This window comes from Pipistrellus hanaki, assembly GCF_964339955.1.
Source record: "Pipistrellus hanaki genome assembly, chromosome: 14".
In the NCBI taxonomy this organism is placed as follows: Eukaryota; Metazoa; Chordata; class Mammalia; order Chiroptera; family Vespertilionidae; genus Pipistrellus; species Pipistrellus hanaki.
The window spans coordinates 29204924-29223707 of NC_140516.1; the positions used below are offsets into that span (position 1 = coordinate 29204924).

The following is an 18784-nucleotide window of genomic DNA, read 5'->3' on the forward strand; positions in this document are numbered from 1 at the left end:
GTGCACTAGAGGAATACAAACTAGTTTTGTAAAATGTGCAGTTTAAAATTTTTTTTTTTGCTTTTAAAAATTATCCATTTTTAAAATGATCTCCAACTGAACAAACTATAAATTCACATTGGCAGCATTTAAAGAGACAGTTAATATCATTTGCCTTCATTTTGACCCCTGCTTGCTCTTTTCTGTGAATTTCTTCTTCTCTCCTTGCTTATTTTTTTAATATGTTTTTATTGATTTCAGAGACAGAGAGAGGGAAATAGAAATATCATTGTGAGAGAAAAAATATGTTTTTATTTCAGAGAGAGGAAAAGAGAGATAGAGACATCACTGTGAGAGAAATATTGATTGGCTGCCTCTGTATGCCCCCTACTGGGGATCAAACCCATAACCTGGCATGTGCCATGACCTGAAATCTAACCATGACCTCTGGTTCATGGAACAACATTCAACCAACTGAGCCATACCGGCCAGGCTCTCCTTGATTCTTAAATCTTGGATATTTATAAGGCTCAATAATACGCCCAATTCTTATACCACAAACTCCCTAAGCATATTTTACTATTCCTGTGGATTCCTTTCCCATGATATGCTAGCAGTCCCATATAGATACAATCCTAATATCTCGTGAGTTTCAGACATGTGAGCCTTCTGGACATGTCTTACTTTCAGAATCTCAGGTTCAACCAGGAAAAAATCTTGCCTTCCTCAACTAGCCATATGCTTGTTTTAGTTTCTATTTTGCTGAATTTAAACATCTACCCCATGATAACGGAACTAGAAACCTAAAAACCATCCTCATTATTTTTCTCTCCTTCTCCTGACTGTCAACCCATGGCAGGTGTGCAGCCTTTGTCATTTCAGTTTCGGGGAACCCCAGAGTATTGGCATTGTATCACTAGACACTCTGCTTAAAAACATTGAGAAAAGTCATTTTCATACAGCTGCACATTAGAATCATCGTAGAGACTTATAAAATATATTAGTACCTGGCACCATTCGGAGAAATGCTTTATTATTATTATTATTATTTTATTTCGGAGAGGGAGGCAGAGGGCAAGAGAAACATCAATGATGAGAGAGAATTGCTGATCAGCTTCCTTCAAGCCCCCCACCGAGGATCGAGCCCACAACCCAGGCAGTTTCCCGACCTGAAATTAAACCATGACCTCCTGGTCCATAGGTCGACGCACAACCACTGGGCCTGAGAAATGCTGATCTAATTAGTCTGAGAAGGGTTCCGACAAGGTCAGTGCTCTGAAGCTTTCACATGATCCTAATGAGTAGCCAGCACTGAGAACCACATGCAAAGAAGCTACTCACTTCCCTCAGGGTAAACCCCAGGATCTGCTGCCTGATTAGTAAGACCCCTCGCCATTGGGGCCACAGCCATTCCTGCAACATCACTTCTGGTCACCATCTCCCACCCCCACCACAGGCACTTTAAATGACAAAATATCAGCTGAAACCAGTTTGGCTCAGTGGATAGAGCATCGGCCTGCAGACTGAAGGGTGCCAGGTTTGATTCTGGTCAAGGGCATGTACCTTAGTTGCAGGCATATCTCCAACAGGAGGTGTGCAAGAGGCAGCTGATCGATGTTTCTCTCTCATCGATGTTTCTAGCTCTCTATCCCTCTCTCTTCCTCTCTTTGAAAAATCAATAAAATATTTTTTTTAAATGAGAAAATATGAGACCATGTAAATTCTCCTCCATGCTTTAGGCTTTTCCTCTCCTCACTTAGTGCCTTTGCAAATGCTGTTTCTCTGTGTGTGATATTTCTGTATTCTTTGCCCAGATCATCTTGATCTGCCCTTTCCTTAGCTTCAAGAAGTCTTGCCTGTCATCCCAAACAAGCTGAAGGCTGGTCAGAGGCCTCTCTCCCGTAGCATCATGGCTTCTGTTGTTATGGGGCACTGGTTAGTCTGCCTTGTCTTAGGAGGTTTCCTTACTGACTCTGTCTGTGACTGGGGCATGTACCTTTTCCTCTGCCTCCCCAGTTCCTGGCCTGGTGGCTTATTTACATGTGCCCATCAAATGCTGCTGAATATTAATGGAACACATAACATGGAGTTCTATTTTTAAATTGTATTCCATTTGGAAGTAAAGGTTATCTGTTTCACTTCAATATTTCAAATCCGTTATAGTACATGTTTTCACCAATTTTCAAACTCACACTCACCAGCCTTAAGCTCACCATCTCTGCATTCAATTCACCATGCAAGAGAACATAGTAGTAAATGCTATTCAAAGATGTTTTCTAAAAGCAGAATTAGAAAAATCCATTACATTCTCCTGAAATTATGTTTTTTTAATAGGAAAAAAAAAATTCATGAACAACAGAAATGCAGTTTACCAATTTCCTGGAGGCATAAAGGTGATTTTCATAGTCTTAAACTCTAAAGTGTTATAAGATTAAAATTACAAGGTTAAGAAGTAAGAGTAAGGGGAAATGATAACAGATAATAAAGGTAACTTAATAATATGGAATAAAACACATGAATGTATCTTGACAAATATGGCCCTCTGATGGACAAAGACACCAATGCCTTATACCTTTCCACTCCCAGGATGCTGGCTAGAAATTTAAACTCAATTTTACTCTCAGAAAGTATAAGCCATTCAATGGCTTGATGATGGCGTCTGGGGACCTACCGTGTTTCCCCGAAAATAAGACATTCTCAGAAAATAAGACCTAACACATGGAAAAATAAGACATCCCCTGAAAATAAGATCTAGAGCATCTTTGGGAGCAAAAATTAATATAAAACATTGTCTTATTTTCGGGGAAACAGGGTAGTTAAGACAAGCGAGAGAGAAGGGCGGCCACCACATGCTGAAAGACTTGGCGTGCAGGCAGTGTGAGAGGCACTGTGTGGGGTACTCCTAACCCTCCTGGCTCGGCTGGGGGTGGCGCAGACAGCCAACCGCTACCAGAAGGATCATGTCCTCCTTCACAGTGAGGGAGGGGAGGGCCCCCCTGGCCCCTTGGCAATCAGGAGCAGCCAAATGTGATGGGATAAAGTGCAAACCTCCCAAGTTTGGCTCATCGTAATCTTTCATAAAATCTTTCTCTGTTGTCTTTTTCCTGTCAGGCATTAGAAATAGATTTTTAACCATTTAAGATGTGTGTTTAAGAATGGCAAAAGCCACTGCATGAAGACCTGCCCTGGCATCTGCTTAAATACTAAATACTCCTACAGGGATGAAAAAATCACCTTTCTAGTGTTAAGCATGGGCATATGGGGTCTATTCAGTATTGCAGCTAGCAGTACTCTAAGCACTACATGAAGTGCTGTGGTCCCAACAGTAAGGCTGGGGAAACAGGGGTTCAGAGAGAAAGACTTGGAGATGCAACGTTTCAACTACAATTAGAATGACTATTACTTACCTCATTCTCTTAATTTTCACGTCAGGGTAATTTATTAAGTGCGTATTAGCCAAAACCAAAGTCAAAGGCATTTCAGTAGACATGACAGTTCTAGGTAGTATGATGTCCATGAGCGAGCTCACAGAAGTCCACAGGATAGAGAAAAGCTGAGAACAGCGATGTTCTCAAGGACGACCATGGGGCATTATCATGTGCTTTCAAGGAAGTCCTTTCAAAGCACATTTGTGAGGTTAAAAGTGGCAACCACTCTCACTTCAGTCTAAATAGGCAGAAAACAAAATGGATGGCACCAGGGAGGTGGAAGAAAAATACGTTTCCACCAAGCGTTTACTAGAAGGAGGGTATTGATCTGGGCTCTACGTGGACAGGATTTTATTTCAGACTCAAAACTTAGGAAATAAACCAAACTTATTCCTAATTTATAGGTGTGAATGTCACAGTTCACAGAGGCGTAGAGAGTTGCTCACGTTGATATCTTTAGGAAAGGAGCATTCTGACCTGCTCACATACCTGCTGCTGTGTACTCAGGACACCATTCCTTACTAGTAAATGCAGCACTTATGCACCTTAAGGATAAGGTAGGAACTATAATTATGTGAAGCCAACCAGAAGAGAACTGAAATCTTCAAAACTGCACAGGGCACATCTGATGAGCGGCCCAGCTCCTCTAGCAGCCAGATGTTGCTGTGCAGAAACATAGGCCCGGGGTTGCCACCCCTTCTAAGTTTTAGAAGTCAAACATCTACATTTTTATAGGAGATGCCCCTGGCTTACATGCTGTTGGCCACCAAGGACATCTTTGGGCTGGATGGGGTCTACCAGCAGCCCATCTGCAGCGTCTCATTTTAATGCTCATTCAGATCAGGTTGGACTAATCAGTAGCAAGAAACAGCAGGGATTCCATGAAATACCTATAAAACGTAATGCTTTGGAAGGCTCTAAGCCTAGTGAAAGGGAGGCAAAGGCACTTTTTCATTTAAAAAATATGTAAACCCAACTTTATATCTATCCATGGAAAAAGTAGGTGGCAGTTGTATACTAGCACAGCACAGCCTCATTAAAAAAATATATAGATATATTTTTTAAATTTTTTGTTAATCCTCACCTGAATATATTTTTCCAATGCTTTTTCAGAGAGAGTAGAAGGAACGGATGGGGGCAAGAAGGAAGGCGTGGAGAGAGAGAGAGAGAGAGAGAGAGAGAGAGAGAGAGAGAGAGAGAGAGAGAGAGAGAGAGAGAAACATCAATGTGAGAGAGAAACATGGATTGGTTGCCCACCAAGGACAGGAACAATCCCCAACCCAGGCATGTGCCCTTGACCTGGAAATGGAACCTGCCACCCATTGGTGTAAAGGCTGATGCTCTACCCACTGAGCAATGCCAGCCAGGGTGACACAGCCTCAGCTTGAGATGAGTACCTGCAGATTTGACTAAGACGGACTTAGGGCTCTAACATTAGTCATGACAGTATTTATTACGACAGGGTCAGCTCTCTCGTCTTCCTACAGGGTTGGGGGCCAGAGCAAAATTGGGGCTTCTGGTTTATTCTCAGATGAATCTTGTTCAGCCTAAGCTACGCTCATGACAAGGGAGCAGAACACCAGGGAGACACTAGAAACAATCCCATCTAATTAAAACATGGAAAACTCTGGAAAAGGCTGGGTTGGATCCCTTGGGAATGCGAGGTCTGAGGCCGATTTCCTGACCGGCACTGTTCTAGATGCACTCTGGGCTGGGAAAGAGGGTGCAGAGCCTTATAACACAGAGCACGCGACCATCTGTCCTGTCTGCCTCTCATCCCCTCTTTCTTTTAACTTGGACTCTTTACTGCATTTGTTCACAGCCTTTAAAGTGAAGGGCCTCTGGCTAACTCGGGCCACTTTGAATAAGTATGCAGAAGAAAAACTGAAATTAATATTTGAATCTTCCTAATCATACTAGGCCCCAGATTGAAAGTCTTTGAATAAAAACATATTCTGTGAAGTGAACGTTATCTAGATCTGAAAGCCTATTTAAAGCTAATTGCCCCGGGCACAGCTATGTATGCTGAGGATGCATCCCATGTCCTTGACATTAGGAATAGCACATCCCACTTTACAGGAAACAAAAGTTTCCACAAAGTTGGTTACTAGGAGATTTTCTGTAAGCAAGCCCAATACCCCTTTGGACTGCTTAAACAATTAGAGCTCTGTATCCTTTGGGGAGGAAGATCAAACACATGGAACTAAAATATCTGTGACAAGAAGAGAATTTAGAAGATGACAGAGCTCAAAAAGACTGACCCAAAATAAAAACAGTATTTCTTCTTGAGTAAAAAAAAAAAAAAGTAAGTAATAAGCTAACTTGCCTACTCCTCCCACCATCTACAATCATATATATCTCTTCTTCCTACTCTTATCGATTTCTTAAAAGTACAGCAATCTGCTTGATGACAGCTGAATGAGCACATCAGAGACCTAGGCCCTCAGCTCAGTACCTTTGGGAACTGCCTTGATGATCCTGAGTTGAATGTCTGCCTCTAGGCTTTCATTTTTCACTCAGCAAGTGGCAAGTTGGAGGAGGAGGAGCTCCAAAGTCTTAAAAGGCAGTAACTCTCATGTTGAGGAAGCTACTAGGACTTGCTCTCTCTCTCTTTTTTTTTTTCCTGCCTGGGATTTTGTAATGTTCAGTAGAATTATTGAAAGATCAAATGTTGCTGTTACTTACAACTTTCTAGTCTAGATTCTTTGACCTTTTTCCTCAAAAAGAGACCACTCTTGATTTCCCCAAAGTTCCCTGACCACTAAGGAGTAATATTTTATATGATGGCTATTAGTTAATGAAATCAGTTTAGAATTGCCATTGACATGAGAAAATATACACTATATTCACAGAAAAATCAGGTGGAATCTGCATCTAAATGTTGAGTGTTTCTCTGATTGCGAAGATTATATAATTGTGTGTGACTATTATGTTGTTCTTTATATTTTTCGGGACTATCCCTCATTTTTCGGAATTAAACATACACTTTTTAAAGGAAAATCTAATTAAAATTTACTTAGAAACAGGGGTGAACACTAGACAAAAAAATCCCATGTTGACAGCAACAGGGCTGCTTTGAACAAGTAAGAAGTTGGAGTAATGCATCCATTCTGATCCTGCAATGCCCCTTCCATACCAGTTCTTAGCTACTAACTGGAATGTCACACCAGATCCTATTAGTGTCCAGCAAATATTGGCCCACAAGAAATATCATGGCTGAATCTGAGTTGAAGGTCATTCAATAGAGGAGATAAAGCTGCCCTCAAAAATGCCTTAAAGATTGCCCTGCTGGTGTGGCTCAGTGGGTTGGGCATCCTCCCATGAACCCAGAGGTTGCTGCTTTGATTCCAGGTTAGGGCATATGCCTGTGTTGCAAGCTTGATCCCGAGTAGGCAGCGTGCTAGGGCCATTAGATGGCTCTCTCTCTCTCTCTCTCTCTCTCTCTCTCTCTCTCTCTCTCTCTCTCATCAATAAAAGCACATTTTAAAAAATGTATTAAAGACCTAGAATGCCTTCCTCAATGATATGATCTATGGCACCACCGTGCACGTCTGCCGCTTTATGTTCTGACCCCTTGGGCTGCCTGTAAGCACTCCTTGCTATTTTAATGAACACCAGGCCCTATCTTGTTTACTTTTTTAATAGGAAAGTTCTGCCTTAATTAAACAGTAAAAAGCTGTTTATTTAACTTTAAAACTTCAGTAAATATTTTTTGAAAACTCCAAGCAATACTGCAAAACCATATTCTTATCAATTTTGGCTTCTGGGAAGGAAGAATCCGCTAAATAAAATCTGCTGCCTGCTCCTCAAACGCTCACACAGAGGACAATTGGCTCACCAAAGCACTCATGCAGGCAAAGCCTCTAGGCTCCATTTCTTGTTCTGACTAATGTAGCAGCTATTTTTTATTATTTGAATTTTTCTCAGTTTTATGGTCATGTATTAGTCAGATAGCACTGTGTAAGTTTACTGTGTATAATGTAATGATTTTTTTATAGCTGTATATATTGCCAAATAAAGTTAGTTAACATATCCATCACTTCATAGAATTACCTGTTTCTGTGTGTGGTGGGGACATCTAAGATCTATTCTCTTAGGTATACAATAGAGTATACAATAGAGTACTGTAACCATAGTACCAGGATTTATTTATCTTATAACTGGAAGCTTGCACCCTTTACTACCATCACTTGTTGCCCTTAACCCAAAGTCCCTGGCAAACTCCAATCTACTCTCTGTCTCTATGAGTCCCATTTTTTTCTTTAAATTGATTTTAGAGAGATAGAGGAAGGGAGGGAGGATGCAAGACAAAGAGAAAGAGAAACATCAATTTGTTGTTCCACTTATTTATGCATTCATTATTTAGTTGATTCTTGTATGTGCCCTGGCCAAGGATTGAACTCACAACCTTGGCATATGGGGACGGCACTCAACCAACCAGTTTTCTGTTTGTTTTTAGTTGTGTGTGTGCCTGTGTGCTTGTGTGCGTGCATATGTGTGTGTGTGTGTGTGTGTGTGTGTGTGTGTGTTTTAAGATTCTACATATAAATGAGATCATATGTCTGACTTATTTCACCTAGCATAATGTCCCTCAGAGTTCATCCATGTTATCCCAAATAGCTGGATTTCCTTCTCTTTTATGGCTGAATAATGTTCCATTAGACATAAACCACATTTTCTTTACTCAGACACCTGTCAATGGACACTTAGGTTGTTTCTAGGTCTTGGCTGTTCTAAGTAATGCATGCAGCAGCTATTCAATTACCCTTGCTTCTCTGTCTGTTGGTGCTGTTTTTACAGAAATCACAAATTCTGCCACCAAAAAAAAGTATTTCTCAGTAGAATCTGATATGTCTCTTTGCTCACCAGCCTTTAATGGAGCCCACTGCCTACTGGACAGAAGTCAAGCTCCAGAGCGTAACAGCCCAGGTCCTCAGAGCCCCCACCTACATTTCTACCTTACTTTCCACTAGTCACCCATGCCTGCACCCTAGTGTATGGTCCCTAAGTGTGGTCACCATACCAGCAGCATCAGCAACTCAGGTGAACTTAGAAATTCAAATTTTCTAACCACACACACCTAGTGAGCCAGAAGCTGGGGTAGGACACAGAGAGCTGTGTATAACAAGCCCAGATGATTCTGAGGCATGCGAATGTTTGAGATCCCTCCTTTACCAAACTGTAATTCCTTAAGTACACTCAATACTTCCCCAAATTAATGCTTTTCCTAGGGCTGTTCTCCTGCCTGGAAGTGCCACTTCTCCTTGTCACCAGGTGAGTAAAAACCCACCAATCCTTTGGAATCAATATAGATATATTTTAAATAAGTAAATATAAAAACTCACTTTGGAAACACTATTCTTATTCAATGATAGTGATGCTGCCCAAAACATGTGTGAAATTATTTTTTAATTGCTTGCAAAACTCTCTTACTGATTAAGCAAAAAAATCAGCATTTTTATCTCAAATCTGTGCATTTAAAAATACATCAACGATATTATTAATATATAACCTGCTTTTATTTTTCAGTTTTGATGTCCGATACCTTTTAACTCTTTGAAGATCAAATTTATCTTGAGAGACTTAATACTTGACACCATTGGAAATAATTTTAAAATACATCCATGGCTTACAAGGACAATTCCCTAACAAATAGGAAACTGTTAATGAAAGTCCACTAGCTTAAATGTGTAAGCTTCCACGGTGTTGATATGAAATTGATATTCAAAGAAATGTGTCAAGGCTGGTTCTCTTTGATTTTTTTTTAAGTCACATTTCTTATAAAGACTCCTCCCTCAAGATTCCAAATTTGCACCAGTGGAGATTTCAAGCCACCAAACATTAACTCAACAAAGCAAACCCCAAATGCCACAGTTTCTTCTCAAAGACTCTATAGATAAGCTTTATATTTATTTTTTTTAAATTTATTTGTGTAAGTCATGTTCATTGTAGAAATTTTGAGATATATATAGAAGTATAAGAAAAATATACATAACAGAGAAAATCACCATTACACCATTAATATTTTATATTCTTTTATATATTATTCATATTTGTGTATTTTTATTAATATGCATAGTTTTAAAAATTGAGATAATACTATAGCTATTTTTATGTTACATACATAGGTTTTCGCTTACTATTTTTTCCAGCTTTTCTGAGGTATAATGTACAAATAAAATTACAATATATTTAAAGTATACAATGTAATGTGTACATTGTGAAATGATTTTTTACAGTCCAATTAATTAGCATAACTATTACCATCTCCCATACATTTTTTTTGTTATAATGCTTAATATCTACTTCCTTAGTAAATTCCAAGTCACCATGCTGTATATTGGGTCCTCAGAACTTATTCATCTTATAACTGAACATTTGTACTGTTTTACCAACTTTGCCCCATTTTTCTCACCCCTAATCCTGGCAACCACCATTCTATTATCTGTTTCTCTGAGTTTTACCTTTTTATTTTTATCCTATATATAACTGAGATAATATAGTATTTGTCTTTCTCTGTCTGACTTATTTTACTTAGGATTATATCCTTCATGTTCATCTATTTTGTCAAATGACAAGTTCTTTCTTAAAAAAAAAAAGTTGATTATTATTCAACTGCATAGATATACCACATTTTTTTACTTTACTTCTTTTACTAAATTTTATTTTTCAATTATAGTTAATGTTCAATTCATTTTGTATTAATTGTAAGTATATAGCATAATGGTTAGATGATCATATAATTTATAGAGTGACTCTCCCCAATATTTCATGTAGCACCTGGCACTATACTTAATTATCACAATATTATTGACTATATTTCTTATGCTGTACTTCACATCCATGGGACTATTTTTGAACTGGCACTCAATCCCTTTTTTCACCCAGTCCTCTAACTGCCCCCTCTTCTGCAGATAAACTTTAAAATAAAGGACATGCAACCAAACCAAAGTAACCTGTTCCATTTGGCACCAAATCCCACGTATACATATGTGATATCAGAACAACTTCTATAGCTATATGTCACATTTTATTCCGTGTATGCACATATTATTATTTACATATTTACTTATATATCCTTTTTTGAATGATATACCTTGAAAATGGGAGCTTCTGTGAAAGGACATGGTATGCAAAGCAGGGAAGGCTCCATCTATTGTCAATAATTTTAGAAATTTGCTTTCTGCCTCATAGTAGTTAAACCCCTACAGCACACTCCATCAATGTCCTGGATCCCACCTTCAAACACCTTCCCTGAGGATTTACTTATGCTCTTGAGAGACACTGGGTTTAAAGCCATTTGGCACTTGGCTGTTCACCTCTCCAATCTCACCCAGAGGAGTAGAGCGGAGACAGAAGGAGGATAGCATAAGTTACTGATAATATCCTCCTTTCCTTGAAAACAAAATGAATCAACATGACAAGTGTGATGGAGGTTACATTGAGCTTTCTGGAATTCGATATTTCAAAACTGAGTTTTAAAGGACTTTTCCAAACCAATGTTCAGCTCTTTGGGCTGTTGCTCAAGCTCACTGATCCACATAACAATACATTTGGGGTTTCTATATTCTTTGAGAATAATCCCAAAGAGGTATGACAATCTACTAGTAAAAAGGGATTTCAACAGGCAATGCTTTAATCATCTCAACAAACCCTACACCTGCTTTTAACTCTACAAGAGGATTTTTATTTATTTATTTATTATTCTTTATTTTATTCGTTTTTTACAGAGAAGAAGAGAGAGGGATAGAGAGTTAGAAACATTGATGAGAGACAAACATAGATCAGCTGCCTCTTGCACACCCCCTACTGGGGATATGCCAGCAACCAAGGTACATGCCCTTGATCAGAATCAAACCTGGGACCCTTGAGTCCACAAGCTGATGCTCTATCCCAGTGTTTTTCAACCGCTGTTCCGCGGCACACTAGTGTGCCGCGAGATGTTGCCTGGTGTGCCGTAGGTGCAGACAAGACAAGAATTTTATAATTTTTCACTATTTTGTTTACTTAATATTTCATAATAAAGTAATTATAAAATACTTTCTTTGTGTTTATTTGATTCCTATTCAAGAGAATTACTTTATATATAGTCAATGTAGGCACAGAGTTAAATTTTTTAACATTTTCTAATGGTGGTGTGCCTCGTGATTTTTTTCATGAAACAAGTGTGCCTTTGCCCAAAAAAGGTTGAAAAACACTGTCTATCCACTGAGCAAAACCAGTTTCGGCTTCAAGAAGATTTTTAACAGGTTGGTACCTTAATCATTCTATTAGCACCCACATTTTTCACAAATCAGCAGAACATTTTAAAAGTCAATTCCTGTATCAATTGGCTACACTAATGAAATAACCACCAATTTGTTAACATAAGGCGAAAATAGCAGCTTTGAATAGGAATAAGTACACCTGACTTGCATGAATAGAGGCAACAGCATTTTATTCTTCTTTGCCTCCCCTCCCCCGCTTCCATGATAAAAGCAATTCCAAAATCACCACTCTCCCAAGGGTTTTTACCTGATCTACAGCCAGATAGGAAGGGCTATTAGAAAAAGTTCTGGCTGACTGAAAAATTCAAGAAGCAGATCTACCACCAAACAGAAACAGTTATAATTAAAAAGAACAAATCCAGCCAGGCATGTACCAACCTAGAATTCAGACAGGCAAGTTCCTGGTATCAGGGATATAACAGTGCAACAAGGAGGTCTTAAAAAGCAATTAAAATTTTAGAATGAGGCCATGAAGATCAAGAGATACAGGCAGTTTGGCATCAGTGAAATCTGTTCAATAATAGAAGACAAAAACTATAGGCCAGAAGAACAAGGTGGAACACTAAACCCTAAGCAGGTTGAACATTGTAATTCCTAATGCTATAACGACTTGGCTTCTGGGCGTACTCTGAGGGGCAGTAACCTAGGTAGAAAACCAATGACTATATGTAGAATATAAGAGAAAGACTTTGCTTCAGTAAGAATGAAGAATCTCTGACACCAGCACTAGATTAGTTACAAGACCAGACATCCAAGCATGGGCCTTAGGCCATGTCAAGCTCTCATTTGAACCCAGGAATTTCATCTGCAAACTGGTAATAAAATGGACACCGTTCATGGGAATAGTAAGATGCAGGAGCAGAGAACCAGTTACAGCATCAGACACCAACACGCATCGGAAACCTCAGAAAACACACACAGGATCTCAATAAATATTCTTTGGTAAAGAAGTCAGGTGGTGTTATGCTGTAGACATGCACTTGCCAATTTGTGGCCTTCGGGTCACATGTGTCTTACAGATGTGGTTTTTTTTTTTTGTTTTTGTTTTTTTTTTTACTTTTTTAATATTTTGGCCCACAGGTTATCCTATATAATAAAAGTCTAATATGCAAATCAACTGAACAGTAGAGCAGCCGATTTCTATGACATGCACTGACCACCAGGATGCAGACACACATGTAGGAGCTGCCTCCTAGTGGTCAGTGTGCTCCCACAGAAGTCAGAGGCGCTGTTCAGCCAGAAGCAGGGCTCATGGTTGGCGAGTGCAGTGGTGGTGGCAGGAACTTTTCCTGCCTCCAAGGCAGTGCTAAGGATGTAAGACTGCTGGCTTAGGTCTGCTCCCCAGGGACATCCTGGGAGGGCTATTTTTCATAAATAACAATAACAAATAAATTTCTGTTTTAAAATACAATAAGGAGTCTTGGCAACATTGACTTTAAATTCTCATGGATCAACACTTCATTGAAGCTGAGTAGCTGCTGATCCCTTTAAACGTGGGGTTAGTCATGCAACAATCCCCTCCTTCACCATTCACATGCATCCCAAGCCAGCCCCATAGACATTTCAGTATGCAACTTTTTTAAAAATTTATATATTTCATTGATTTTTTACAGAGAGGAAGGGAGAGAGATAGAGAGTTAGAAACATCATTGATAAGAGAGAAACATCAACCAGCTGCCTACTGCACGCCCCCCACTGAGGAAGTGCCCACAAACAACGTATGTCCCCTTGACCGGAATTGAACCCGGGACCCTTCAGTCCACAGACTGACACTCTGTCCACTGAGCCAAACCGGTTTCAGCTGAGTATGCAACTTTTAGACGATGGTGAGAAGTAAAAAACAAAAAAAAACAAAAAAAAAACAAAAAACTTTTGCAGTTATTGTACTCTATATATCACGAACATATTCCTGAAATATTCTTTTCATTGGCCCGGAAACAAAACTTAATCTTCACCCAGTACGAGTGGGATAAGCCTAGACAAGACTGACAACAGACATGTGCCCAAGAATTTTTCTTGGTTATGTAAATGCTGGCTTTGTTTCAACAGTTACATTGTTTATACTAAAGCTGTTGAAAGCCTATTTATTATCTTAAATTTCAACTATTGGGTTCATTTGGGGAAAAGAGGATATCTTGAAAGGATGGGATGCACGTTTTTTTTTTTTTCTAGCAGTGATTTCACAATACCCCAAATAGAATTAATCTGGAGAAATGCAGATATTTGATTTCAGGTTCCAGGAATATCTCGGAATCTAGTGCAGCCGCAAGCCAAAATTTAATTTACAAAAACTTAATCTTTCTTTGTGAAATGATGCATTGAAAACAATAACACTAGCGCTTTGGATACAAATGCAGCATATAAAAATAATGGTTTGCTCAGCAGTTTCAAAATACTCTGCATTTGTATTTAATAATATCCTGCACTGAGAGTCCAAAAAAGTACTTTATCTCTTCTCTTCAAAACAGGTTGGAGAATATTCCAGTCCCTCTAAATCTTGCCCAAAAACATTTGCCATATCTTGCTTATATATGCCAATTTAAATTATGACATATTTTGTAAACTGCAGAGTTTTAAAGAAAGAACAGCACAGTTCTTATCAAATACGAAACAGACACAAAGTGTTCTTGTCTTTAATTCTACGGTAGTTGCTGAAACTTACTCTCTAAATAGTCTCCCTTAGAAAAGAAATCAAATTCGTTTTCCGGTGGCTAAGCCTCACCTAAACTTTTTTTTTAAATTTATATAATTTCTTGGGTATCAACAATTGTCAGTACTTCTACAGATAAGTAGAATTACATCACATTGATTTTGGACCTGGTATTTGCACTTAATCTCCAATAGTCTTCATGAGCAAAATTGATTTATGATGGTACAATCCTGAAAAGTAACACTCCCAGCAGAGATGCACATTTCAGCAGAAAATGGAGCAAACTGCATTTCAACACATGCATTTTGCAGGGCTTGCTTTCCAAGTGATGACACTTCCCAGGCATTAACCCTATTCTCGAAGCACACCCTACACACGTATATCCAGAAGAACATACATTCCCGAGAGCAGTGTTTCCCAAAGTGTGGTATGTGTACCCCCAGGGGTACGGGAAGAGTTTGGTGGGGATACTCGTTGCACCGGAGTTTGGTGGGGATATGCACTGCACCGTGCTTAACTACGCCTAATTCTACATTCTCATGAGTACGAGAAGTACTCAGCACTACGAAAATTATACAAGTGGTACACATATGTCAAAAGTTTGGGAAACACTGCCCTAGAGAAACTCTCACTGTAACCCAGAGGAACAAAAATAAATTTTTAAATCACGGTGGTAAGAATGGGGGAAAACATCCAAGAAAGTAAAGTACACATCCTGACAAATCTTCCAAAAGGAGGAAATAAAAAAATGGAGAAGGTTATTTGTTTCAGAAGGCCCTTCATATGACTGTTTATTGATGTCACATTCCAGTCTCCAAACATCTGAATGCCAAAGCAGAATAGCAATGCAATAAATGCTTTTTATTCAATGAAGTTCCTTTTCTTAGTAGTGGTTTATTTGTCTCATGCAGTGGGTTTTAAATTTTAGGGTGTTTCTGTTTATTTGTTTGTTTTTGTGAGAGGAGAGGAGAAGAGAAGAGAGGGGAGAGGTGGGGAAGAAGAGGGGAGGAAAGAAACTAACTCCATCGGTTGCCTCCTATGCAGGCCCCAACCAGGGATTGAACCCACAACCTGGTATGTACTCTGACCAGACATCAAACCTGCCACCTTTGGGGATACACTCTAAGCAACTGAGTCACCCAACCAGCATGGCTTTCCAGTGTTTTATGTGTAAGAAAGTAGCTGTTTTCAACAGCGCTGCAGGGCACTGGAGTTGCCAGGTATAGCGTGTGCAGTAGGTAAGAGCACAGGTACTGGAGACAGGCATGGCTCCGTGTGGGTCCTGGCTCTGCCACATCTTACTTTACATCTCAGCACCTCAGCGCTCCAGCTCCTACAACTACAAAATAGGGATAATACCATCCCCTTAGGGTTACTGTGCAGGGAAAATGAAATAAGATAATGTATGTAAATCACATACCACAGCCCTTAGCACATGGAAAGGACACAGCAAATGATAATAATTATAGCTGCTATGAGTGTGTGCTTCAAGAAAAATTACATCTTTGAGTTGTAAGGCTATTCTTGACAAGAAATACTATACACTCAAACTCATTCTCATTAAAGCTTTAGGTAAGTACTGATGGTTGCACAAATGTAAATATATGTATATTTGTATATATGTATATTTGCAGATATATTACAGAAGTATCCTATATAAGGCTAATATTCAATAGACCAATCAGCGGAACAACCATAACAACGACAACCAAACAACCAAACAACCAGTCGCTATGATATGTGCTGACCACCAGGGGGGCATATATGGGACATGGCAGGCATTGGCCATGGCAGGATGGTGGAGGTGATTGGGGGCTCCAGACCAAGGCGGGGCACCAATCCGTCATCTGGGTGAGTCTCTGGTGGTTAGTGAAAAGTCTTTGCTCTCGCGCACCTCGGTCCTACCCAGCGCTCACACCTGCTGAGAGCGCTGACCCCACTTGCACCCACAGCCAGCGCCAAAGCCACCACTAGCACCTGCTGCCAGTGCCTGGCACCAGTCCTGATCACTCGGCGCCATCAGTGGGTGCGAGCAGCAGCTGCTAGCCCTGATCACCCCTGTGGGTTTCTCTACCTCCCCCAGCTCCTGAGAGGCGATTGGGGCAGCAGCCCTCTCTCACACCCACTGCTGGCACAGGCTCCAATCACTCTGCACCATCAGCAGGTGCAAGCAGAGCTGGCACCATCAGTGCGTTGGAGCAGTGGATGTGGTAGTGGGACTGCCAGCAGCCAGGGGACCAGGGACCATGGTGGGGGTAGCTGGGTGTGGGCACGGAGGATGGGCTGAGAACCCTACACTGCAGGGATGGAGGTGGTGTTATGCTTCATACCAGGGTAAATGCCATATTGGAGTCACTAGAAGCCTTACACAGAAGTTGTGTATCAGGAAATGAGCCTGATTAGTTCCCATCTGTGGTCTCACTCAGCCTCCTCTGCTGATTCATTTGTTTCTCTTTCACTGAGCCACCTTTCCCTTGCCCTGGAAATGTGAGTATGTGTACTTCAGGCCCAGGCCTTGCCATCCTGCAGGATTTTACCATAATTCCTATGGTGACTAACAATGTATTCACCTGCCTAGTGCCCACTCCTTTGTTCTGGCCAAAACAAAAAAAACAACCTTGATTTCCTGTATAGCTATCCCCATTATTGTCCTTTTCAGGTTTTGTTTACGTGTATTTTGATGACATTGTACTGCCCTTGACTCTAGGGATAGATCTGGTTAATCAGTGTCACGGTAATCGGTTCAGGGTGGAAAGACTGTTGCAAGTTTTTTCAGACAGAGTGACTTCTGGCACTTCCTCAGTACGTGGTGAAAAGAGGAGCTGTTTTTGCAACAGAGGCACCGTGGCAGAATGTGCCATATAACCAGAGAGGCCACCTGAGAAAGAGGCTAACATAATACAGCCGAGATGAGAGAGAATTCCCCAACCATGTAAACACATCAGTTCAGTCATGCCTACAGCTAGCCCTGACCTGGGCCATTCTAAGACATGAGTCCGTAAAGTCAATCTGCAAGTCAGTCTCCGATGGGTTTCTATCTCTGCTAAGCACAACTATTCTGGATAATAAAGTTTAGTTTTAATTCAATACATATGTATTGAGACGCATATCTGTCAGGCCTGTTGCCACGTGCTGCAAATCTCTAACTCTCTTGTGACTTTGACTTACACTTGCACATGACATTCATTCTAATCTACAGCACCAGCTCCTCTAATTTTGAAATTCATTGTACACCTCCAACTTCCTGATGAACAGCACTGTGTCCCCCCGATTCTGCAAAACCAGACCATTCGACACAAAACTATCTTCTCTGATAAAAACAAAAACAAACAAACACACACACACACACACACACACACACACACACACACCAAAAAAAAAAACAAAAAAAAAACACTCTCTTCTAGATTTTGCTATTTCCTTTGCTATCCCATCAGTTTTCAAGGCTCAGTCCCTAGGAGATTTGCTTTGGGCTATCTTAACCCCTATGTCCAATCACTTGTCCTGTCTTAATGTTTCAAAACTTGTCTCATCTTTCCCTTCAGGCCCATTTCTTTCATTTTATTATTTGAGCCTTTACATTTAGAATACTACTTTACCTCTTCACTACCCCTCCCATCATGTCCCATCCTACTCATATTTTCAAACTAATATTTGTAAGTATTGATTCCTTTATGTCAGATCCTGCTCTGGAAGCTTCTGTATTCCAGAGGTGTCTTAGACTGGGCTGAAGACTCTTCACAATCTCCCTTACTTTCCAGTATCATCAGTGTCACAAATGCTTTGCTCTCACTGATCCATCCATTGTCCCTAAATGAAATCTAACCTTTCTTTCTTGGTTCACCTTCCTGGATTGGATTCTATTCCTTTCCACTTGCCTAAAGTCCATCTTTCTTTCAAAACTGAGCCTGAATTCTCCCTCCTCTGTGAGTAGTCTCCAAATGTCATAGACTTCTTCACTGTCCATTTCTGAATTCTGATGACATCTTTATCTGTTGTGTTCATCTAGCATAGGACATGACTATGCCATAGTGTTAATTTTACATTTTTTATATATCCTATCTACCCCCACCATCTCAGGCATGGGACCATGTCTACATGTTAGATGAATCTAAAAGTGCACCCTATTCTTATTGGATCACACCACAGGGCTTAAACAGATTTCATGATCATGGGACTAAAAAGAAAATTTCAAGATTTATGTATTCATTCCATTGATGGAGTCTCAGATTATATATCAAGAACAGTGTGCAAAAAAGTGTCCCTATTGGTATTTAGTAAATGGGACAATTGTACTCAAGTAATCATATAAATAAATAAGAACTCTGTGAAAAGTTCTCATAGAAGCTGTCTATGGTGGGCTCATGGGAAGATCAAGACTTCCCAGAGGAAGTATAAAATCAAAGTGGTTTCTTATTTCAGCTTTCATTCAACTTCACACTTCAGACACTTAGGAAAAT

General features: G+C 40.0%; 1 protein-coding gene and 1 pseudogene across 3 annotated transcripts in view; one reads left to right on the forward strand and one right to left on the reverse strand.

The window, feature by feature from the left end:
• Nucleotides 1–18784, reverse strand: part of PRKG1 (protein kinase cGMP-dependent 1) — a 1113305-nt gene that overhangs the window by 770598 nt on the left and 323923 nt on the right. The gene's annotated exons all lie outside the window — the stretch shown is intronic.
• Nucleotides 1–18784, forward strand: part of LOC311632651 (ferritin heavy chain-like) — a 158934-nt pseudogene that overhangs the window by 59763 nt on the left and 80387 nt on the right. The window contains exon 2 of the transcript in view: nt 16984–17126. The product of the transcript in view is annotated as a ferritin heavy chain-like (transcript). The remainder of the gene's footprint in view (nt 1–16983; nt 17127–18784) is intronic.